Here is a 26,770-nt window from a genome sequence, read left to right as displayed (position 1 = left end):
TTATCATAATAACAAACCCTTCACTAGACAAGACTCAAACATCTAATTTCATGGTTTACACCTTAATTTCTAAAGACCGGTTTCCCTTAGCCCCTCACTTTTCCGATGAAAGTCCGGTGAGAGTTTACTTCTAGTAACCAAGCCTATTTCGCTGACTTGATTACTAGAAGATGCATAGAGGATTGAAACTACTCTTTGTCTCAATAATTGCAAAGACTATTTCACTGTTTTGCAATTATTGTCTAGATTCACTTGTTCCAACATCAAAGCTCCGCTCTCGCTTTATGAATTGATGTTTGGGATGATGGATTAACGATTATCAAACCCTCCGCTTTCGCTTCCACAGTTTGATAATTGTTAATCCACGTTAAGACGGTGAATCTAGATTAGAAATTAGGGTTACATAGAAATTAGGGTTTAAGCTTGGTTTGTTTAGGATTATGTCATTAGACTTACCAACAATCCCAAGACAAAGAAGTGTCTACTCACTAACGTTCATTGTAGACATGGGGGAAGAAGAGAGAAAGCAATAAAGTAAAACAACAATAATATAAAAGTGAACTTTTATTCCAAGAACAAAAGATGAATGTTTATGATGGAGTGCTACTCTATTTATAGCTTTACAATTGACTTAGAAACTAAGCTACTATAAGGGCAAAACAGTAAAGCTGCAACGGAGTAACTTGGGCTTGAAGAAAAGCAGCAAAAGTGGTCCTGGAGGGTGGCACGGCCGTGCCACATGTTGGCACGGGCCGTGCCAAGCTTCTGACTTGGTAGAGACATATTTTTGTCTCGTATCTTCGTATTCTTGTACTGTATTTGCTCCAGTCCTCTTTCTTTTGCTCCAAGACACCTTCCACCATATATTCGTTCCTAAAATATAATAAAAGACAATTTAAAGTAAAATATTCTAAAAGGAAATAAAATGCAATAAAATCAAATCAAATCTTAAATAAAACTAAACTAAATAAAGCAATAAAATAGACTATCTATGACTCATCAAACTCCCCCACACTTGAATCTTTGCTTGTCCTCAAGCAAAAGGCAACAGACATAGCAGCAACAAAAGATTTGATTATGGCAATATTAAGAACAAATGTCTCAAAAGAAAGGCTTTGCTTCAAGTACACTAATTACAACTTCAAACACTTCTTATGAACCTATTCTACCCAACATCAAGTCTCAAGTGAGTGTGTGTGTGCAGTCCAACCCTTTTCTTGCTCCTGTACAAGACAGATATTATGAGGAATAGGTTCTATCCTTAATGCTAAAGTAACCGAGAAAAGTCCTTTCTTCATTTCATATAAGAGTGATGGGAATTTAAGTTAAGATTGAATTAATTTAACAATTAAGCACAAGGGGCTGCAGATGCTTAGGGGCTATCTATCCTCGTAGGAAGTCTTCTCGGATGTAATTGTCCTTTCCCCCTAGATTCAAAATCACCCTAAGCAGTGCTGCAAAATTATTTATTTGTTTCATCTTCACGTAGGAAGTCTTTTTGGATGTAATTGTCCTTTCCCCCTAGCATTGATGAATTTGTTTCACTTTAAGTTCAAATTAAGGAGTCACCACCACAATTAGGAAGTTAGGATGTAATTGTCCTTTCCCCCACATGTTGGTGCCATTCTCCTGCCCCATTTAACATTAACAAATTAAAGAGAATATAACAATTAAGAACAATTTGGTTAATTTTCCCACACAAACTTATACTACTTTTACTCTTAAGACTTTAAAGGGTCTAAGTTAACACTAAAGATAGAACGTGTTCCTTAAAATACCTATTCATACATTTACTCAAGGATTGCAACCGGGTGCTTTTCTCATTGGAGAATTTTCACATTAAAACAAGATATGGGTATAGCAAGAACACAAGAAACACTAGAAACTACTTTCATGTACAAGAAGCAACCTTTAAGAAGAGACAAAACAAAAAATTTTATGCCATATTTTACATTAAAAACAAGCTACTAGTCATGCCTCTTGCTATAAAAACAAAACAAAAGAATAAAGTTCAAGGGAGTTTGGGAACACTACGACTCTAGACACTTTATTAGGCCCCCCCCACACTTAGGGGAAGCATTGTCCTCAATGATTCAAAAAGAAAAAAAATAAAAGAAGAAGTAGAAGAAGAAGAAGAAGAAGAAGAAGAAGAAGAAGAAGAAGAAGAAGAAGAAGAAGAAGAAGAAGAAGGAGTAGAAGTAGAAGTAGAAGAAGAAGAATAGGAGAAGCAGATGAAGAAGAAGAGATAAGGGAAGAGAGGAAGAGGAAAGCTCACAATTGTTCATTGAGGTCCATAGGGAGGACCTTGGAGATGAAGGTGTTGCATCATCCGGCGGAGCATTTCATTATTTTCTTGTGTTAAGCGGTTGCCCCTTTGAACATCATTTCGAAGCCCGAAGATCTCAACACCTTGCCTTTGTTGCTCGGTGCTCATCCTCTCAATCTCATTATGGATCCATGTCCGTCTTTGATCTTCATTTAGATTATCGGTGTTATGGCCATGGTGCTCCTCCTCTTGGTTCTAGTTAGCATTGTCTCCTTCATCAAGATTGTTCTCTTCATGTACCTGATTATCATCAACATACAACAAATTTGCTTCCACCTTGATGCTAGTCCAAGATGGGTTAGGAAGTAGTAACAAAATAGACACATTAAGCTTGAGTGAATATTGCATGGGCGGATGATGTTTTATGAAGTTCATTGCAATGAGGGTTTCTATGTTTAGCCTATTGTTTCCCTCAATTGGATTTACCCCCTCATTTTCACCCACTCAAAATTGCCTAGTTATGTATGTGATGATGCCACCCACTACTATCTCCCCCTTTTCGGCAGGTCTATTACCTACATCGGCAGGATAATCAAGCAAGTAGAAACAAGTGTTCAGAGCCTAAGTGGAAACAAACTCTATGGTTAGGATTATCAAAATTCAACCTATCTTTTGAAAAAAACAAATGAACTTAGAAAATCATAGGTGAAATTCTCACACCCTCTCATAGGTTTCAATATCTCAATCCATCCTAAGTTTCCTAGCAACTTATACACATTATCTCTAATGCCTAGCATATTCAACCTATGAGAATCAGGATATCGACAAGAATGTAAAGGTTGAGAAGTTAGAATTTATACCTATCCCTTTGTGTGTTGTCTTTGAATTGGATTCCATGGTTCTCTGCCGGTGCTTTCTTCTTTTCTCCAGAAGAGCTTGCTACTTCTTTACCACTTCTTTTTGGAGCCACGACCTTGACCTTGGTTTGTCTTTGTGTGGTTTTGGTGAAGGTTAGGGTTTGGGAAGATTTTTGGTGGTAAAGGTTGGTTTAGGTTTGGGGTTAAGGTTTAGGTGTGGAGACTGGTTATGAATTTGTGGTTTTTGGGTTAGGTTTTATAGGAATAGGGTTTTGGTGAATTATGGGTTTGGGTGGATGAAAGTTGTTTTTGATTGGTGGTTTGTGTTTAAGATGAAGTTTGTGATTGATTGGTGAAATAATTAAGTGGATTGGTGAAGTTTTGAGGGAGATATGAAGGTTTGAAGTTGGGTGGTTATGGAGGTTTAGAGAGAAGTTTGAAAGATGAAAAAGGTTTGTGTTTGAGAATGAATGGATTAGAAGAGGAAAATTGGGGTTATACTACACTAGAGGTCGGGCACGGCCGTGCCATCCTTGGCACGGGCCGTGCCAACTTTCTGGACTTTGGCCACTTTTTGTGTTGTAATCATCTGGCACGGCCGTGCCAACCTTAGCACGGGCCGTGCCAACCTTCTGGTCACAGGGCTTCAAAATTTTTCAGTTTTTCTTGAATCATACTCGGACAATTACCTACAAAACAACTTAAAACAAGGAAAAACAAACAAAACAAAAACAATTAAATGCGTGGGTTGCCTCCCACGAAGCGCTTGTTTAGAGTCACTAGCTTGACGGTTGGAAGGTGGTTTTAACTATCCTATACCCAATCTCTCACTAAGGGATAATGGCAACAAACTAACATTCTCTCCCAAATCACACATGGCTTTCTCAAATGTTTTATATCCTATGACACAAGGTATGGAAAATCTCTCTGGATCCTTAAGTTTAGGTGGCAATTTGTTTTGAAGTATTTCAATAAAATTTCTAAACTGCTCATCTAACTTCGATTTAGCAAACTCTTGTGTTAAATGAATTTTAGGCTCATGAGATGGTGAAACAAATGGCTTGTCATTCTCTCCTATAGCTTTCTCACTTTGAGGCTCATCACTTCCTATCTCTTCTTCATTGCTATGAATTTTACCAACGGGGTCCTCTAATTGGTTACCATCCCTAATAATAGCACTTATATGGTCTTTGGGGTTGGTTTCAATTTGGCCTAGAAGGACTTCGGAGGTTTGAGAGGGATTAGCCACCTGTTGGGGTACTTGAGAAGTCTGAGTCTCTATCATCTTACTGTGAGTAACTATGGAGTCTATGTTCGATGTATGTTTGGCAAGAGAGTCCTTCAAAAATTCAGTTTGATTTTTAAGCTCTTGGAGCTGCTTGGATTGATCAATAACACATTTTTCTAGTAAAATTTCCAAGCTGGATTTTTGAGGAACTCCTTGGTTGTTTGCATAACCGGGTGGTGTTGTTTGTTGTCCAAAAAGATTTTGAGGGGTTTGAAAAAAATTTTGATTGTTTTTAAACCCTTGATTATATTGAGCATAGTTTACTTGCTCAGGACTTCTAACAACACTACCTAGTTGGCAATCAATGCCAATATGACCAAATACACCACAAACTTCACAAAGAGGTGATACAGGGGGAGGTGTGACAGCACTAGTATTTATTTTATCAAATTTTTGTGTGAGTGCGTCAACTTTAGCAGCTAGATGATCAAGGGAAGAATTTTCATACATACCTACCTCTTTCTGAGAGGGTGAAGGAGCAACATTAGTGGTGTCCCTTCCGTAGGTCCACTGATAGTGGTTTTGTGCCATGTCCTCGATCAAAGCATATGCTTCTGTGTATGTTTTGTTCATCAGAGCTCCACCTGCAGCTGCATCAACATACATTTTTGTGGGATACAAAAGGCCATTATAAAAAGTGTGAATAATAAGCCAATTCTCTAAACCATGATGGGGACAAAGTCTAAGCATTTCTTTGAAACGCTCCCACGCATCGTAAAGAGATTCTCCATCTTTTTGAGTGAATTGTATGATTTGTTTTCTTAAGTGAGCAATTTTAGAATGAGGAAAGAATTGGGCAAGAAAGTCTTGCTTCATTTGATGTCATGAAGTGATAGAACCAAGTTTCAATGAATTAAACCAAGCACTAGCTTTTCCCCCTAAGGAAAAAGGAAAGTAGTGCAGCCTTACGACCTCTTGGTTTGCATTCACAGTTCCACTGAGTCTTAAAAAAATTGAAATATGAAGATTCGGATCCTCAGTGGGTGATCCGAAAAATTGATTTTCCTGCACTAACTCAATAAGTGCAGGTTCTATTTCAAAATTGTCATCAACCGTTGGGTACACAATAGCATCGCATGACTCATTTGAAGATGGGATTGCATACTCTATGAGAGTGCATTCCTTAGCCATATCGTTATCATCTTCCCAAGAAGTTAAAGGCAAAAGAAGAAATAGAAAAAGATTTTTCTTTTCTTTTTTTTTTTATATATAAAATAAAATAAGATAAAGAGAAAGATTATTTTTTTTTTTTTGAAGTAAATAAAATAAAATAGAATCAAATAAAGATTTTTTTTTTTTGAAAGAAACAATAAAGTAAAATAAAACAACAAAAAAGATTTTTTTTTTTTTTTTTTTAGTCTAATCACTATTAAAAAGTTAATCAAATTTCAACAACTCCCCGGCAACGGCGCCAAAAACTTGATAGGACCAAACCGCAAGCGCACGGCCTATCGAAGTAATAGTAGTAAGTAGAGTATCGTTCCGCTAGGGAGTTGTGAATTCAATTAGCTTTTAGAGAATGATTAGAAGAGAAGAAAGATTATGAAATAGGGGGTTAATTGCTGAAGATAAATAACAATAATAATAAAAGAGCCTTGGGATTATTGGTTTATCATAATAACAAACCCTTCACTAGACAAGACTCAAACATCTAATTTCATGGTTTACACCTTAATTTCTAAAGACCGGTTTCCCTTAGCCCCTCACTTTTCCGATGAAAGTCCGGTGAGAGTTTACTTCTAGTAACCAAGCCTATTTCGCTGACTTGATTACTAGAAGATGCATAGAGGATTGAAACTACTCTTTGTCTCAATAATTGCAAAGACTATTTCACTGTTTTGCAATTATTGTCTAGATTCACTTGTTCCAACATCAAAGCTCCGCTCTCGCTTTATGAATTGATGTTTGGGATGATGGATTAACGATTATCAAACCCTCCGCTTTCGCTTCCACAGTTTGATAATTGTTAATCCACGTTAAGACGGTGAATCTAGATTAGAAATTAGGGTTACATAGAAATTAGGGTTTAAGCTTGGTTTGTTTAGGATTATGTCATTAGACTTACCAACAATCCCAAGACAAAGAAGTGTCTACTCACTAACGTTCATTGTAGACATGGGGGAAGAAGAGAGAAAACAATAAAGTAAAACAACAATAATATAAAAGTGAACTTTTATTCCAAGAACAAAAGATGAATGTTTATGATGGAGTGCTACTCTATTTATAGCTTTACAATTGACTTACAAACTAAGCTACTATAAGGGCAAAACAGTAAAGCTGCAACGGAGTAACTTGGGCTTGAAGAAAAGCAACAAAAGTGGTCCTGGAGGGTGGCACGGCCGTGCCACATGTTGGCACGGGCCGTGCCAAGCTTCTGACTTGGTAGAGACATATTTTTGTCTCGTATCTTCGTATTCTTGTACTGTATTTGCTCCAGTCCTCTTTCTTTTGCTCCAAGACACCTTCCACCATATATTCGTTCCTAAAATATAATAAAAGACAATTTAAAGTAAAATATTCTAAAAGGAAATAAAATGCAATAAAATCAAATCAAATCTTAAATAAAACTAAACTAAATAAAGCAATAAAATAGACTATCTATGACTCATCAGTATCAGAGCACCTAGACACACATGTGAGGAGTCCACTCACGACGCCTCTAATCTTGATTATCTGCAAGTTACCCATACGAAGAGCAACATTTCCAAGCAGAGGGGTGAAATTTCTCAAACAATAATATTAAGCATATAAATCATATAAAGTACATTCAACAACTTAAACATCTTATAATTCATTACTCATATCTAACAACTTAAACTTCCTTAACTAGTGTCATTAATCTTCTTATATTGGTCGTAAAACTATCTTAATACTAATCATAAACATCTTCATATATTATCAATTACTAATCTTAACATCATCATATAAAATCAAATGATAGTCTCCAACAATCATCACATAGCATCAATATTAATCACAAACGTCACTACATTTCATCGAACATTATTTATAAGCATCAATACCTAATATCAAATATAATCATAAGCATCATCATGTAATTTCACATAAGTATTATTATCAAAACATAGCATTACCGAAAACAACTTCATAATCAAATTTGTAATCAACTTCATATATCAACATAATTATAACTCACGTAACATCTTATCATAAATCATTTGTCTTCATTCATCATAGCACTTCATTAATAACTTATCAACTTGACATCTTAACAACTTGACAACTTGACATCTCAACATCTTAACAACTTTGACTCGACTATGCAACTTCTACTTCTCAAATCATCTTAAATCATCTTAGATATCTTCATTATGCATGTGGTACCACCAGGGCATTAAGCCCTTTTCTCTAAGGTCATAAAGGACCTGTCGGGCATTAAGCCCCCATCTCTAAGGTCATAAAGGACCTGTCGGACATTGAGCCCCCATCTCTAAGGTCATAAAGGACCTGTCGGGCATTAAGCCCCCATCTCTGACTATGCAACGACACAACTCTAATGCAACGACATAACTTTCGTACAACTTAGACAACTTCATGAACATCAATGACATCCTAACATCTTGACATCTTGACAACATAACATCTTAACAACTTGATGACTTCATAACGACTCGACGACTTAACAACTCTTATCATCTTAACGTCTTAACATCTTAGCATCTTGACAACATATGGATCACAAAAATAATTCATGTCATATCATAATATAACAATATCAAATGATAATAAACAACATCTTAAAACATCATATTCATCAATCATAAACAACGTCATATAACATCGTATTTAAACATCAACAATAATTCACTATGTATCTTTGTAAAAACATAATAAATTATTCACAACATATTTTCATGTCAAACCAAAGCTACTGGAAAGATATCACAAATATCAACAACTTTCATGTTTACAACAAAGATCAATTCAAAACAGAAACATATGAACAAAACGCAAAAACATGAAACAGAGAATACTGTCACCGTACAATTTCGGAAAGACCTCCCTGTAGTATTTTCATCATAACTCAAAGACCAAACATCATTTTCATGTCAAACCAAATCCACTAGAAAGCTAACAAAATTATCTAAAACTTTCATGTTTACGCCTAAGACCAATTCTGTACCGATCAATACCAGTTTTCATTTTAAATTCGGAAAAGTTGTGCTGAAAGTCCATAAAAATTCACTGTGACCTACGTGCAGTAATTTGACCATAACTCAAGTTCTATAAATCGTTTTGACGTGAGACCAACGGCATTAGAAAGTTAACATCCATACCTACAACTTTAGTGTTTACACCTAAGACCAATTCCGCACAGATCAATACCAGTTTTAATATCAAAATTCGGACAGAATGCAGATTTTCTTCAAGTTTCACCTAATCTCATGGAGCTAACCTCAAAACTACTTCCAATAATCATCCTATGGATTATCTAAGGTCTGTACACAATTTCTACATCAATTCAACAAGTTTTCATCATCTAATCATCAAATCTCTCTCAAAATCCTAATTCTCAAATTCTCACAAACTCTCCCCAACTTGTTAGATGTAATCTAATGATTTAACCAGTTAATATTAATGCAAGATAGTCTCACCCTCACCTTAGATTAATTCCTGAATCAGCAGCAGCGTTCTTCTTTCCTAAGGTATTCTCCTCTTCTCTTGACTTTTCTCTTCTCTTCTCTTCTTTCTTGTTCTCCTCTTTTCCAAAAAGCGGTTTAGGGTAAACTCTTTCCAACCTAAGCTTCTCTATTTATAATACTAAAATATTCTTCCCAAATCTATTTAGGCTCAACAACTTATTCTTCTTTCTATTCTAACCCCCAAATCCACTCACACTAATAATCCTCATATTCTAATAAATAATATTTCTCTACTAAATATTTAGTCAGGATCCGTTGACACCAGGTGTCAACGAATTCGTTGACACCAAATCCTAGCCATTTATTTCCTTTAATCTAATGGTCCAAATTAATTTACTAAATACACCACATGAGTTTGATCACACCATCACTGCATTTTCCCCAATCTATGGTTCTCGCTCTCTTCTGTACGGTTTCGGCACTCTTGATGCAGCTTTAATCTATAACCATAAAAAGGGTTTGCATTTTTTGTAATTAATTATGATGACGATGATCATCATTCAAAATCAGGGCACTGCATGACTTCTGCTTATAAAATTATTATTGAAGATGTGTGAATATTCAATTTAACATTCAATATGCGGCAACTATTTTCTTTCCATCTTGCAGTAATTGAAAAATATCCATGTTAGAAAGCATTATCAAAATGGGTAATGGAGAAATAGAAAGAAAAAAAAAATCAAGAATTATCCCCTGATTTTTTTATCCTGAGATCGTAAATTGCTGTGTAAAAGATGGAAAAAAAGGGGGCAGGCAGGGAAGGAGAGGGAAAACTATGGAATAAAAGATCATGTAGGTGATGGTTCACATGCATTGTTAATTGAATTAACAAGAGCCATTGGATTAAATTAAATCAACGGATGTGATTTGGTGTTAACGAATTCGTTGACACCTGGTGTCAACGGATCCTGACTCTTTAATAATACACCAAATAACAAATATATATCTATAACAATTAACAAATATATTATGCTAGTAAATACCAACATATAACATAACAAAATATCACTCAAGAAAATATATTAACTAAATTCTAAAAAGACATCTAATCTCAACAAATCATATATCCCTCATATACATATAAATATATAAATATATTCTAAAACTAATTAAAATAATTAAATAAAAAGGAGGGCGTTACAACTCTCCCCAACTTAAAAGAAATTCGTCCTCGAAATTCAAGCACAATAGAAAATAAATTTAGTCAGTTAAACATGATGACAACAAAAACCACATCAAGTTAGTCAGTTAAACATGATGACATAAAAAACATAACTACTAACTAGAAAACATGACGACACGACACAACGACTCATCTACTTGGCCGGACGGACCGACCTGCACTGATACCAATTGTAACACCTCGTTTTCTCAATATAAATAAATATAAAGAATATCAGAGTTTTTCATCAGAAACGGAGCATCACATTCATCTTACAACATTATCCACAATTATAATAATAGAAAGTACTATTTATTAAAATAACCAGCCTTTATAAAAATCCAATAATCATATGCGTCGGAAAAGTTTTACATCATCTTATAAAATCCTTGGCACTAAAGGCCACAACTTAACATCTTAAAATAGTCTTCATGAAATTAGTCCAACAATAATAAAAGAAATACGTAACAAGGAAACAATGCATCAAACAATCACCATCCCGTTACGTATCAGAGCACCTAGACACACATGTGAGGAGTCCACTCACGACGCCTCTAATCTTGATTATCTGCAAGTTACCCATACGAAGAGCAACATTTCCAAGCAGAGGGGTGAGATTTCTCAAACAATAATATTAAGCATATAAATCATATAAAGTACATTCAACAACTTAAACATCTTATAATTCATTAATCATATCTAACAACTTAAACTTCCTTAACTAGTGTCATTAATCTTCTTATATTGGTCGTAAAACTATCTTAATACTAATCATAAACATCTTCATATTTTATCAATTACTAATCTTAACATCATCATATAACATCAAATAATAGTCTCCAACAATCATCACATAGCATCAATATTAATCACAAACGTCACTACATTTCATCGAACATTATTTATAAGCATCAACACCTAATATCAAATATAATCATAAGCATCATCATGTAATTTCACATAAGTATTATTATCAAAACATAGCATTACCGAAAACAACTTCATAATCAAATTCGTAATCAACTTCATATATCAACATAATTATAACTCACGTAACATCTTATCATAAATCATTCGTCTTCATTCATCATAGCACTTCATTAATAACTTATCAACTTGACATCTTAACAACTTGACAACTTGACATCTCAACATCTTAACAACTTCGACTCGACTATGCAACTTCTACTTCTCAAATCATGTTAAATCATCTTAGACATCTTCATTATGCATGTGGTACCATCAGGGCATTAAGCCCTCTTCTCTAAGGTCATCAAGGACCTGTCGGGCATTGAGCCCCCATCTCTAAGGTCATAAAGGACCTGTCGGGAATTGAGCCCCTATCTCTAAGGTCATAAAGGACCTGTCGGGCATTAAGCCCCCATCTCTGACTATGCAACGACACAACTCTAATGCAACGACATAACTTTCGTACAACTTAGACAACTTCATGAACATCTATGACATCCTAACATCTTGACATCTTGACAACATAACATCTTAACAACTTGATGACTTCATAACGACTCGACGACTTAACAACTCTTATCATCTTAACGTCTTAACATCTTGACAACATATGGATCACATAAATAATTCATGTCATATCATAATATAACAATATCAAATGATAATTAACAACATCTTAAAACATCATATTCATCAATCATAAACAACGTCATATAACATCGTATTTAAACATCAACAATAATTCACTATGTATCTTTGTAAAAACATAATAAATTATTCACAACATATTTTCATGTCAGACCAAAGCTACTGGAAAGATATCACAAATATCAACAACTTTCATGTTTACAACAAAGATCAATTCAAAACAGAAACATATGAACAAAACGCAAAAACATGAAACAGAGAATACTGTCACCGTACAATTTCGCAAAGACCTCCCTGTAGTATTTTCATCATAACTCAAAGACCAAACATCATTTTCACGTCAAACAAAAGCCACTAGAAAGCTAACAAAATTGTCTAAAAGTTTAATGTTTACGCCTAAGACCAATTCTGTACCGATCAATACCAGTTTTCATTTTAAATTCGGAAAAGTTGTGCTGAAAGTCCATAAAAATTGACTGTGACCTACGTGCTGTAATTTGACCATAACTCAAGTTCTACAAATCGTTTTGACGTGAGACCAACGACATTAGAAAGCTAACATCCATACCTACAACTTTCGTGTTTACACCCAAGACCAATTCCGCAACGATCAATACCTGTTTTAATATCAAAATTCGAACAGAATGCAGATTTTCTTCATGTTTCACCTAATCTCATGGAGCTAACCTCAAAACTACTTCCAATAATCATCCTATGGATTATCTAAGGTCTGTACACAATTTCTACATCAATTCAACAAGTTTTCATCATCTAATCATCAAATCTCTCTCAAAATCCTAATTCTCAAATTCTCACAAACTCTCCCCAACTTGTTAGATGTAATCTAATGATTTAACCAGTTAATATTAATGCAAGATAGTCTCACCCTCACCTTAGATTAATTCCTGAATCAGCAGCAGCGTTCTTCTTTCCTAAGGTATTCTCCTCTTCTCTTGACTTTTCTCTTCTCTTCTCTTCTTTCTTGTTCTCCTCTTTTCCAAAAAGCGGTTTAGGGTAAACTCTTTCCAACCTAAGCTTCTCTATTTATAATACTAAAATATTCTTCCTAAATCTATTTATGCCCAACAACTTATTCTTCTTTCTATTATAACCCCCAAATCCACTCACACTAATAATCCTCAAATTCTAATAAATAATATTTCTCTACTAAATATATAATAATACACCAAATAACAAATATATATCTATAACAATTAACAAATATTTTATGCTAGTAAATACCAACATATAACATAACAAAATATCACTCAAGAAAATATATTAACTAAATTCTAAAAAGACATCTAATCTCGACAAATCATATATCCCTCATATACATATAAATATATAAATATATTCTAAAACTAATTAAAATAATTAAATAAAAAGGAGGGCGTTACAAATCTCCCCAACTTAAAAGAATTTCGTCCTCGAAATTCAAGCACAATAGAAAATAAATTTAGTCATTACTTCTTCAAACAAAACACAAAAACCACATCAAGTTAGTCAGTTAAACATGATCACATAAAAAACATAACTACTAACTAGAAAACATGACGACACGACACAACGACTCATCTACTTGGCCGGACGGACCGACCTGCTCTGATACCAATTGTAACACCCTGTTTTCCCAATATAAATAAATATAAAGAATATCAGAGTTTTTCATCAGAAACGAAGCATCACATTCATCTTACAACATTATCCACAATTATAATAATAGAAAGTACTATTTATTAAAATAACCAACCTTTATAAAAATCCAATAATCATATGCGGCGGAAAAGTTTTACATCATCTTATAAAATCCTTGGCACTAAAGGCCACAACTTAACATCTTAAAATAGTCTTCATGAAATTAGTCCAACAATAATAAAAGAAATACGTAACAAGGAAACAATGCATCAAACAATCCCCATCCCGTTACGTATCAGAGCACCTAGACACACATGTGAGGAATCCACTCACGACGCCTCTAATCTTGATTACCTGCAAGTTACCCATACGAAGAGCAACATTTCCAAGCAGAGGGGTGAGATTTCTCAAACAATAATATTAAGCATATAAATCATATAAAGTACATTCAACAACTTAAACATCTTATAATTCATTAATCATATCTAACAACTTAAACTTCCTTAACTAGTGTCATTAATCTTCTTATATTGGTCGTAAAACTATCTTAATACTAATCATAAACATCTTCATATATTATCAATTACTAATCTTAACATCATCATATAACATCAAATAATAGTCTCCAACAATCATCACATAGCATCAATATTAATCACAAACGTCACTACATTTCATCGAACATTATTTATAAGCATCAACACCTAATATCAAATATAATCATAAGCATCATCATGTAATTTCACATAAGTATTATTATCAAAACATAGCATTACCGAAAACAACTTCATAATCAAATTCGTAATCAACTTCATATATCAACATAATTATAACTCACGTAACATCTTATCATAAATCATTCGTCTTCATTCATCATAGCACTTCATTAATAACTTATCAACTTGACATCTTAACAACTTGACAACTTGACATCTCAACATCTTAACAACTTCGACTCGACTATGCAACTTCTACTTCTCAAATCATCTTAAATCATCTTAGACATCTTCATTATGAATGTGGTACCATCAGGGCATTAAGCCCTCTTCTCTAAGGTCATAAAGGACCTGTCGGGCATTGAGCCCCCGTCTCTAAGGTCATAAAGGACCTGTCGGGCATTGAGCCCCCCTCTTTAAGGTCATAAAGGACCTGTCGGGCATTAAGCCCCCATCTCTGACTATGCAACGACACAACTCTAATGCAACGACATAACTTTCGTACAACTTAGACAACTTCATGAACATCTATGACATCCTAACATCTTGACATCTTGACAACATAACATCTTAACAACTTGATGACTTCATAACGACTCGGTGACTTAACAACTCTTATCATCTTAACGTCTTAACATCTTAGCATCTTGACAACATATGGATCACATAAATAATTCATGTCATATCATAATATAACAATATCAAATGATAATAAACAACATCATAAAACATCATATTCATCAATCATAAACAACGTCATATAACATCGTATTTAAACATCAACAATAATTCACTATGTATCTTTGTAAAAACATAATAAATTATTCACAATATATTTTCATGTCAAACCAAAGTTACAGGAAAGATATCACAAATATCAACAACTTTCATGTTTAGAACAAAGATCAATTCAAAACAGAAACATATGAACAAAACGCAAAAACATGAAACAGAGAATACTGTCACCGTACAATTTCACAAAGACCTCCCTGTAGTATTTTCATCATAACTCAAAGACCAAACATCATTTTCACGTCAAACCAAAGCCACTAGAAAGCTAACAAAATTATCTAAAAGTTTCATGTTTACGCCTAAGACCATTTCTGTATCGATCAATACCAGTTTTCATTTTAAATTCGGAAAAGTTGTGCTGACAGTCCATAAAAATTCACTGTGACCTACGTGCAGTAATTTGACCATAACTCAAGTTCTATAAATCGTTTTGACGTGAGACCAACGGCATTAGAAAGCTAACATCCATACCTACAACTTTCGTGTTTACACCTAAGACCAATTCCGCACCGATCAATACCAGTTTTAATATCAAAATTCGGACAGAATGCAGATTTTCTTCAAGTTTCACTTAATCTCATGGAGCTAACCTCAAAACTACTTCCAATAATCATCCTATGGTTATCCAAGGTCTGTACACAATTTCTACATCAATTCAACAAGTTTTCATCATCTAATTATCAAATCTCTCTCAAAATCCTAATTCTCAAATTCTCACAAACACTCCCCAACTTGTTAGATGTAATATAATGATTTAACTAAGTTAATATTAATGCAAGATAGTCTCACCCTCACGTTAGATTAATTCCTGAATCAGCAGCAGCGTTCTTCTTTCCTAAGGTATTCTCCTCTTCTCTTGACTTTTCTCTTCTCTTCTCTTCTTTCTTGTTCTCCTCTTTTCCAAAAAGCGGTTTAGGGTAAACTCTTTCCAACCTAAGCTTCTCTATTTATAATACTAAAATATTCTTCCCAAATCTATTTAGGCCCAACAACTTATTCTTCTTTCTATTCTAACCCCCAAATCCACTCACACTAATAATCCTCATATTCTCATAAATAATATTTCTCTACTAAATATATAATAATACACCAAATAACAAATATATATCTATAACAATTAACAAATATATTATGCTAGTAAATACCAACATATAACATAACAAAATATCACTCAAGAAAATATATTAACTAAATTCTAAAAAGACATCTAATCTCAACAAATCATATATCCCTCATATACATATAAATATATAAATATATTCTAAAACTAATTAAAATAATTAAATAAAAAGGAGGGCGTTACAACTCTCCCCAACTTAAAAGAATTTCGTCCTCGAAATTCAAGCACAATAGAAAATAAATTTAGTCATTACTTCTTCAAACAAAACACAAAAAACACATCAAGTTAGTCAGTTAAACATGATCACATAAAAAACATAACTACTAACTAGAAAACATGACGACACGACACAACGACTCATCTACTTGGCCGGACGGACCGACCTGCTCTGATACCAATTGTAACACCCTGTTTTCCCAATATAAATAAATATAAAGAATATCAGAGTTTTTCATCAGAAACGGAGCATCACATTCATCTTACAACATTATCCACAATTATAATAATAGAAAGTACTATTTATTAAAATAACCAACCTTTATAAAAATCCAATAATCATATGCGGCGGAAAAGTTTTACATCATCTTATAAAATCCTTGGCACTAAAGGCCACAACTTAACATCTTAAAATAATCTTCATGAAATTAGTCCAACAATAATAAAAGAAATACGTAACAAGGAAACAATGCATCAAACAATCCCCATCCCGTTACGTATCGGAGCACCTAGACACACATGTGAGGAGTCCACTCACGACGCCTCTAATCTTGATTACCTGCAAGTTACCCATACGAAGAGCAACATTTCCAAGCAGAGGGGTGAGATTTCTCAAACAATAATATTAAGCATATAAATCATATAAAGTACATTCAACAACTTAAACATCTTATAATTCATTACTCATATCTAACAACTTAAACTTCCTTAACTAGTGTCATTAATCTTCTTATATTGGTCGTAAAACTATCTTAATACTAATCATAAACATCTTCATATATTATCAATTACTAATCTTAACATCATCATATAACATCAAATAATAGTCTCCAACAATCATCACATAGCATCAATATTAATCACAAACGTCACTACATTTCATCGAACATTATTTATAAGCATCAACACCTAATATCAAATATAATCATAAACATCATCATGTAATTTCACATAAGTATTATTATCAAAACACGGCATTACCGAAAACAACTTCATAATCAAATTCGTAATCAACTTCATATATCAACATAATTATAACTCACGTAACATCTTATCATAAATCATTCGTCTTCATTCATCATAACACTTCATTAATAACTTATCAACTTGACATCTTAACAACTTGACAACTTGACATCTCAACATCTTAACAACTTCGACTCGACTATGCAACTTCTACTTCTCAAATCATCTTAAATCATCTTAGACATCTTCATTATGCATGTGGTACCACCAGGGCATTAAGCCCGCTCGTCAGCTAATCGAAATTTTACCTGTTAAGTGTATCAGAGGACCGTTGTTCATGGAAAAGCAAGTTAATGGAAAATATTTTGTGGCATGTCAGCTTTTTACGGGGAAAAGTATCAGAGTCGTGTTAAACACGTTTGAAGCTAGGGCTTAATGGTAAATGCGCGAAAGAGATAATTATATGGTTTTGACACCAAAAATATCTCATTTCCCATTCTCCTTCTCTCTCTATGTTTTAGGTAAAGAGTTTTCTTTCCCTCTCTCTCTCTAGGCCGCCCCATCCTCCCTCAAAGAAGTCATCAAAGCCTTCCAAATTCATGCAATAGATGGCTTAACAAGTAAGAAACCAGTGGAAGCATGGATTTAAGCATGGTTTGGTGGAAAGTTTAGGAATCAAGGATGAAGTGGAAGCTAGGGTTTGATGCTTGAAGTTTGAAGATCAAGTGCAAATCATTAGGTGAGTTCTTAGATAGAACCCACCATTGGGATTATGTGTTTAATTGCAAGCAAATCATGATTTTAGTTAAGTTTAGAGAAAAAATGATTTTTAGCACCCTAGCTTTGATCTAGTCTTGTACATGTTAATATTGCCATGAAAGATGTTTTATAAGGTATATATATGTTGCTGGATGTTTTGGTGCATTGCAGGAACCATTAGAATGAGTTTTGGGTCAAAAATTGGAAATTTGGTACCACAGACCCGAAGAGCTACGCTATTAGCGAAACCTACGCTAATAGCGAAATTCTCAGGATGAGCCACGCCCCATCTGAGCTATTAGCGCAGCTCTCTGGACTTGGCCAACAAACTTTGGCCTGTTGGCCAAGTTCAGGGTCTGTGGTGCATTCCGAAGCTTTTCTTTCGATGTTTTACAACTAGTTAACCCCAAAACAACATCTAAGCAATGCACATAACATCAAATGATTCTTGAAATGAAAATCTTGGTAATCTTAACATGTATGGCAAGGTTAGCATAGAGAGTTTTAGCCGAATTACTCGGGTAGCAAAGAACTAGGCATGGGATGAAAGTAGAGCCTTGACATAGCTTGTCAAGAACTAGAATAGTTAGAAAAGAATAGAATGCTAGGCATGAGTAGTATGCTTGATTAGATGCGAAGTGATATAGAGTATTCTCTTCGTATAGAAACTAGAGTGCCATAGGAGTGTGGCCAGACGTGAATTGATTAGACATCTCTTCACATAGCAAGTTAAGCAAGCATATAGTTTACCTCTAGTCGGATCGTATAGGCGTCTGAGGTAAAAGAGATAGCATTTATAGATTTAATACTCATGCATATATATATAGTCCAAGACTTTTAAGTTAAAGGTGCCATGTCTCTTGTGTCCACACTAGGTTGGCTCAAGGGGTTTCCATTAGGTGAAACGGGGTTAGCCGTAAGGAACCCGCATGTCACTTAGTAAGCAAGATGTAGTGGTCGTGTCTCTTGTGTCCAACTAGGTTGGTTCAAGGGGTTTCCATTAGGAGAAACGGGGTTAGCCGTAAGGATCCCGCACGTCACTGCAGGAGTGCCGTTGGTTATACCTTAGATAGGTTTCCATCGGATAGATAGGGATTGCGCTTGGGGTTACTCCACTCGGGGCTTTCCATAAAATGAACTCAAATAATGCTTGTTTGTTAAACACTAACTTATGAATGAATCTGACTGTGCATATTTATTAGACATATTTATTTTATGTCATAGAGCCTTGACGTAGATCGTCAAGAATTAGTAGAGCCTTGACGTAGATCGTCAAGAATAGTAGAACATAGACGTAGATCGTCAAAACTAGTATGATAGCAAGATAAGATACGTTGTTAGAAACATCGTATTTTGCATTGAGCAAATAGAGAAAGATATGCCGATGACGATCTTAGGTTTCCCCTAATCGTCCGGTTTAGAACTGTGTCATGATTATGTTAGAATTAGGCCTCGATACGTAGAACGTATTCTTGGCATTGCGGTTTTAGATTCCTCTTGACCTCCATGACACGTATAGGAAGTGAAGCCTATAACAAGTGAGATAAGACTATGACGGCCCTAGTATGCACGACCGTCTAAGTATACAAGTCCCCACACACGTATAATCAACCATCAGGTTGTATTTTAGACACGTGGTGACCGTAGGTTTCCCCTGAGGTTGCCTATAGCCTAGGATTTAGGGGAACTCACTGAGACATTATGTCTCATCCCAATCCTTATTTGTTTCAGATAAACAGGTTGGATTAGCAAGCTAGCAGCCGAATGGATGATGTGACAAGTGTTCGTTCATACCACTGCAGGACGATGTGGATATTCAAGGATGCATCTATTATACTTTAGAAAGTTGAGTTGTATTATTATGTACGAACGCATTTGGTTGTATATATATTCATTCGTAGTTGTATTGTTGTAAATTTTTAATGTATCCAGTACTAAACTAATACACATGCTAGACTTTCTAGATACGTCTAGTATGAGTGTTACATCCCCCATCTCTAAGGTCATAAAGGACCTGTCGGGCATTGAGCCCCCATCTCTAAGGTCATAAAGGACCTGTTGGGCATTAAGCCCCCATCTCTGACTATGCAACGACACAACTCTAATGCAACGACATAACTTTCGTACAACTTAGACAACTTCATGAACATCTATGACATCCTAACATATTGACATCTTGACAACATAACATCTTAACAACTTGATGACTTCATAACGACTCGACGACTTAACAACTCCTATCATCTTAACGTCTTAACATCTTGGCATCTTGACAACATATGGATCACATAAATAATTCATGTCATATCATAATATAACAATATCAAATGATAATAAACAACATCTTAAAACATCATATTCATCAATCATAAACAACGTCATATAACATCGTATTTAAACATCAACAATAATTCACTATGTATCTTTGTAAAAACATAATAAATTATTCACAACATATTTTCATGTCAAACCAAAGCTACTAGAAGGATATCACAAATATCAACAACTTTCATGTTTACAACAAAGATCAATTCAAAACAGAAACATATGAATAAAACGCAAAAACATGAAACAGAGAATACTGTCACCGTGCAATTTCGCAAAGACCTCCCTGTAGTATTTTCATCATAACTCAAAGACCAAACATCATTTTCACGTCAAACCAAAGCCACTAGAAAGCTAACAAAATTATCTAAAACTTTCATGTTTACGCCTAAGACCAATTCTGTACCGATCAATACCAGTTTTCATTTTAAATTCGGAAAAGTTGTGCTGAAAGTCCGTAAAAATTCACTGTGACCTACGTGCAGTAATTTGACCAAAACTCAAGTTCTATAAATCGTTTTGACTTGAGACCAACGACATTAGAAATCTAACATCCATACCACAACTTTTGTGTTTACATCTAAGACCAATTCCGCACCGATCAATACCAGTTTTAATATCAAAATTCGGACAGAATGCAGATTTTCTTCAAGTTTCACCTAATCTCATGGAGCTAACCTCAAAACTACTTCCAATAATCATCCTATGGATTATCTAAGGTCTGTACACAATTTCTACATCAATTCAACAAGTTTTCATCATCTAATCATCAAATATCTCTCAAAACCCTAATTCTCAAATTCTCACAAACTCTCCCCAACTTGTTTGATGTAATCTAATGATTTAACAACTTAATATTAATGCAAGATAGTCTCACCTTCACCTTAGATTAATTCCTGAATCAGCAGCAGCGTTCTTCTTTCCTAAGGTATTCTCCTCTTCTCTTGACTTTTCTCCTCTTCTCTTCTTTCTTGTTCTCCTCTTTTCCAAAAAGCGGTTTAGGGTAAACTCTTTCCAACCTAAGCTTCTCTATTTATAATACTAAAATATTCTTCCCAAATCTATTTAGGCCCAACAACTTATTCTACTTTCTATTTTAACCCCCAAATTCACTCACAGTAATAATCCTCATATTCTAATAAATAATATTTCTCTACTAAATATATAATAATACACCAAATAACAAATATATATCTATAACAATTAACAAATATATTATGCTAGTAAATACCAACATATAACATAACAAAATATCACTCAAGAAAATATATTAACTAAATTATAAAAAGACATCTAATCTCAACAAATCATATATCCCTCATATACATATAAATATATAAATATATTCTAAAACTAATTAAAATAATTAAATAAAAAGGAGGGCGTTACATAAATCGTCCATGTAAGTTCACGTGTTTTTGGTTTTCGTCTCTGTATCTTCTTTTGTTGCAATACAAACCTTGTAAGTTCTAAATATTTTGCTTTTGGTCCAGAAATGGGGGTAGGAGATGAAGATGCATAGGAAATTACAATGCATCTATGAATCCGCACACTGCATAAATTGACAACATCAAACATGTTGATAATTAACAAACAAAAAATAATCATCGTATTTTCTATTTATTTTCTCTGATTTTTATTTTATTTCACTACAAGAAAAACTGCATTTTGCGACCTTTAAAATGGCAGATTGCGACTGTTAGAAGGGTCGCAGATGTACAATTGCGACCCTTCCCCAACAGTCACGGATGTTGGGGTCGCAAGTGTCTTTTGCGACCCTTCATAGAACAGCCGCACCAACTGCCGCAAAAGGCACTGCGACAGTTGCTAAGGGTCGCAAATGAGGAGATTCAAATGGATTTCAAGGGACTTGCGACAATTGGGGAAGGGTCGCAGATGCATAAAATTTATTTATAAAAAAAACATTGCGACAGTTTGCAAGGGTCGCAGATGTTGAGTTAATTTAAAAAAAAAATCAGTTTTTTCCTGAATTTTTAATAGAACTATTTACTAATAAAAAATATATAAAACTAAAATAATTCATAATAAAAAATATGAACAAATTCATAAACTAAAATATTAATTTTACATTCATATAAAATACAAACAAGTGATACAATAAGGTTTCTTGAGTTCCTAACATGAAAATTTAATCAATTTTGTAGATGATATTTGGCGAGGAAGTTGTTTTGATCAACTAGAGATGAATAGACTCCAAAGAATGCTATGCTCTGTTTGGTGATTCTAAGTCTTCCGCCTAAAAATAAGTCAAAGATTATATAAGACACATCAATTAACAAAAATAAGCAATAATGTCACGCAAGTCATGATTCTAACTTATCGCGCAATTAAACTTATAATTACTTTCTGATATATTTGTCAAAAATAACCACTATGGAATAACCATTAGCTATTTATCACAGAGAAGCTTACAAGACCAATTAATTGCATTCAATGTGAAACAAATAAATCATTACCCTTTCATTCAAAACACCAGTCTTGAGTTCAAGCAAAACTCCAGGTACTCCAGTATGGATGCTAGACCAGCATCTGAACCCTCCAAATTTAGTGAAGGAACTCAATAATTAAAAAAATTAGTGAAGTGAAGGAAAGAAATATTGCACTTACATTTAAAAGAGGGTGACTACAAGGTCTAGTTTTTGAACAAGAAAGCTCCACAAGATCTATTTGCAAAATATCTCAGTCCAAGAAAGCTCCACAAAGTGATTCATAATTCATGTTCACCACTCTCGGGTACCTCAGCATGTATTGTTGTGTGACCAAAATATGGAACCAAATTAGAATGTAAACTAGAAGTGAAGTACCAAACAACACCTATATCAGATAAAGTAGCCACAAAAAGTTCATTATGATCAGGCCAAATCAAGGATGAATTGTGCAAGTGCAGAGTTGGCATCTGACACATTTATGCATATAATGCACATTTATACATAAGCATATAATGAGCATTTATGTTATAAACACTTGCTTAGTCAAACAGGGCCCAAAGCTAACAACATCAAAATTCAATAAGATCATACTTTCATGTAAAAATCAATTATATTTTGTATAAGTTCTGTGAGATCATAAAATGAGACCTCTGCACTCTGTCAATAAACAAATTGAAATTGCAAACATTACTAAAAAGAATAGTCCATAAAATCTCTTATTCTTTGCACGCGGCAACATCAAACAATGTAATGAAAATCATTAACGCAACACACACACACACAAAAATCAAAAACAAGTCAAGCAACCACAATTAAAAATAAACCTTTGGAAAACAGTGGGGATTGGCCACTGAGTTGTTCCAACACCTGAGAGACTGTACATGAATATCATAGGTATATTGTTATGATTATCCTGTTGACATGTGCCAATATGAATCAAAACTCTATATATGCCAACAGAAAAGAGAACTAAGCACTCATTTAACATAAGATTTTGATGATATTTTAGTTAGTGAAGTACCAAACAACACCTAGAAGGACCAAACAGCACCTACATCATAAACAACATGAAAGGGAACGAACATCCAAAAAACTCAAAGAGACCTACGGCTGAAACAGAACAGTGTGAAATGCATCAACAATGTTTCTTCTTCTAATTTATTGAAACAAGGTTTCTTCTGAACCATTAAGTCACACCATAACAATTGATCAAATTAATGAGCAGCTAAGGTTAAAGTTGACCTAAAACAAAACAGTTTTAACTTGCTTACCTCGTCAGTCATATACTTGATCTTCTCAATTGTATTATTACTCCAAGCTACATGGAATCAAATATCTCCCTGTAACAAATTAGCCACAATGAATAACTTTCTATACCTCAACACCAAACCACTAAAATGTTATCATATTAACCACTAAACATATTCGTAGGTTGTTTGTGGCCTGAACTAGAAAAATAGACAGTTAGGTTCTGTAAGTAGCAGGCAAGTAAACATATTCTCACTACCTTAGGAACTACAAAGGGACAGCAGGATAAATAAATTTCTTATATGCCACACTAAACAAATGTAGCCATCCAAGAAACATTAACTTGTGGGGATAAATAATAACGGTAAGTTTGTTCAAGACCACAATAATAACGGTAATTCACCAAAATGTGAAAATAACATCGAAACATAAATTTGTTCTTGACCACAATAATATTAGAGTTAACCAAAATGTGAAGAAAGTAGGATATGGATTCAAGAAACAAATTAGCTTCTTTCTAATGTTACACCTCAATGAGCATTATTCAACCACAATTGTATTAGACGGGAAAAATCCTGCACACATAACACTATTTCGAAAATGTCCAACACCATTGAGGTTTTCTAACAAACACATTTTGTGCAAACATGAAACAACCTAAGACAATATGCAAAACGAATCACACATCCAATAAAAGAAATTGTTCATGTATATCTCAAAATTGTTCTAAATTTTCTATGTTATCAATCACACATCTTTAGCACGGAATGGAAGAAATATAAGAAAAACAAAGAAAAAAAAGGAAAACCTGAACGATTTATTATGCACACCATGAGACCCCTCAAAATACTTTTCCACTTTTGATTCAAAAGCTAGCATCTCCTAAATAACATATAAATCCCATGTTATTAGGCATCTATGTTAGATTAAATAAATTCCTAACCTATCTTGACTTTGACATTACTACTCATTGAAAATATGTGGATAACATTACTACTCATTGAAAATATGTGGATCCAATAAAAAAGAATCTGAATAAGTACAAAAGATGAGTGTGTGAATCAGCCATATAACCATTCAACCTCGAATCACAAATTTTAAACCACTGTCACAAATCCTTTCATACATTCTCTTTTAAAGAACACAATAACAAGCAACTAAAACCAACTCTAAAGAATAAAAACTACATCAAGGAAAACTGTAAAGTTTTTATATCAGGGTTGTTTGTGTGAGTAGCTGCTATTCCAATCTTGTGGCAATTCTCTAATTTTGTTCACCTATATCTCAATACATAAAGATCGACACGGCAAACAGAACGACAGATGAACAAAAATGTCTCTAAAAATATCCAAAACAAATTCAGGGAAGATTAAGTAACAAAGTTAATTTTCATTCATCAATAAATAAACATCAAATGCGTCTAATTTTCAAAATGTCAATGTGAAATTTATACCTCACTCGAAGGTATGATGGTTTTGTACTTTTTCACAAATGGAGAGCGAGCCTCTTCACTAAACTGAGAAATGAATAAATTAGCTCATTAGTTGAATTTCAGACTATGTAGACGCCAATACATAAGCATTTATATGATAAGCACATATTCTATAAGCACTTAATTATCATTGCCTATTATCATAGATCAAAAACATATCTAAAAAACAGAAGATAAAATTACCTCATGGTGTTTAATTATCTTGACTATAATTTTAACTCTCCGCTCTCAATCTCCATAAGAATCTGCTGCACGTAATAGAATTGAAAGTGAACCTAGCAGAACAATATATCAACAGTAAAATACATGAAACCCAGTGCAACGAAAACACTAATATCTCTCCAAAATAAATTCTAATCAAAATTCACAAATTTAAACAAAATCAAAAACAGAGAAAAAAAATCATCACGGTTAAGAACAAAATCGATCTTACTTAGATTAAGAGCATCATGAACACTCCTTTTCCGATTGAGTGAGAAGATTCTGAGATTGAGCTCCGATTGAGTGAGTTTAGTTCCTTTTGAGTGAGTTGAGTTCCGATTGGACCGATTGTAGCACCGATTGGACCGATTCAGAGTTAGGTTAGGTTTTGGATATGAATCGAGAGTGTGAGATAGGTTGGGAGTGTGAGAACGAGTGTGCGAGTGTGAGAAGGCATAACGATTGAGAGGAAGCAGCACTGATACAAATCTTTGCGATTTGGGTACGATTTCGATTTCGAAATTCGAACCGGTGAAAGAGGAATGGAGTGAGTTGGTGAACGAGTGAGGAAGGTAAACGAGGAAGAGGAGTGAGTTGGTGAACGAGGAACTGGAGTGAAGTTTGTCAAATTTGAGAGTGAGATGGAGATTTGGGGGTTCAGATCGGGAGAAGTGAGAATGAGGGAGAGATTGAGTTGTGGGAACGGGGAAAGCGGTAGTGATAAAAATATTTGAGGAAAAATGAATTTTTTTGTTTTTGAGGAGGAGCCATAATTTCTTTTGGGAAACAGATAAAGCCTAGTAACTTTTTAGCTTAAAATATGCGGCTGTTGACCACAAAGGTCGCAGCAACTGTCGCAAAAATGCACTTTGCGACATTTTTGAACCAAAGGTCGCAGAGTAAGTGTCGCAAAATGCTAAATTTCTTGTAGTGTTTCTTTTATCTTTTCTTCATCAACCAACGTGTAAAGAAAATGGGGACCAATTTGATACA

At 34.2% G+C, this 26,770-nt stretch overlaps 1 long non-coding RNA gene and 1 other non-coding gene across 3 annotated transcripts; one reads left to right on the top strand and one right to left on the bottom strand.

Moving 5' to 3' along the window:
- The first annotated feature begins 5,072 nt into the window (after window positions 1–5,072).
- On the top strand, window positions 5,073–5,180 carry LOC146936423 (small nucleolar RNA R71). Its single transcript, XR_015033696.1, has one exon. It is a non-coding gene; the product is annotated as a small nucleolar RNA R71 (small nucleolar RNA).
- A 17,185-nt stretch (window positions 5,181–22,365) lies between these two features.
- Window positions 22,366–26,565, bottom strand: LOC146936422 (uncharacterized). 2 transcript variants are annotated; one of them, XR_015030594.1, is made up of 8 exons: window positions 26,010–26,541; window positions 25,760–25,824; window positions 25,538–25,600; window positions 24,893–24,966; window positions 24,108–24,176; window positions 23,015–23,946; window positions 22,864–22,936; window positions 22,366–22,643 (listed from the first exon to the last, which is right to left on the bottom strand). It is a non-coding gene; the product is annotated as an uncharacterized LOC146936422 (long non-coding RNA). The 2 variants fall into 2 exon arrangements; XR_015030593.1 differs by lacking the exon at window positions 24,893–24,966 and having other exon boundaries at window positions 23,015–23,749; window positions 25,760–25,851; window positions 26,010–26,565.
- Between the last annotated feature and the right edge of the window lie 205 nt (window positions 26,566–26,770).

The sequence above is a fragment of the Medicago sativa genome, chromosome 3 (genome assembly GCF_051527215.1).
Source record: "Medicago sativa cultivar Bolivia chromosome 3, Bolivia_mono, whole genome shotgun sequence".
NCBI classification, from domain to species: Eukaryota; Viridiplantae; Streptophyta; class Magnoliopsida; order Fabales; family Fabaceae; genus Medicago; species Medicago sativa.
The sequence above is the reverse complement of the archived record's forward strand: the minus strand, read 5'-3'. Positions and strand labels throughout refer to the sequence as shown.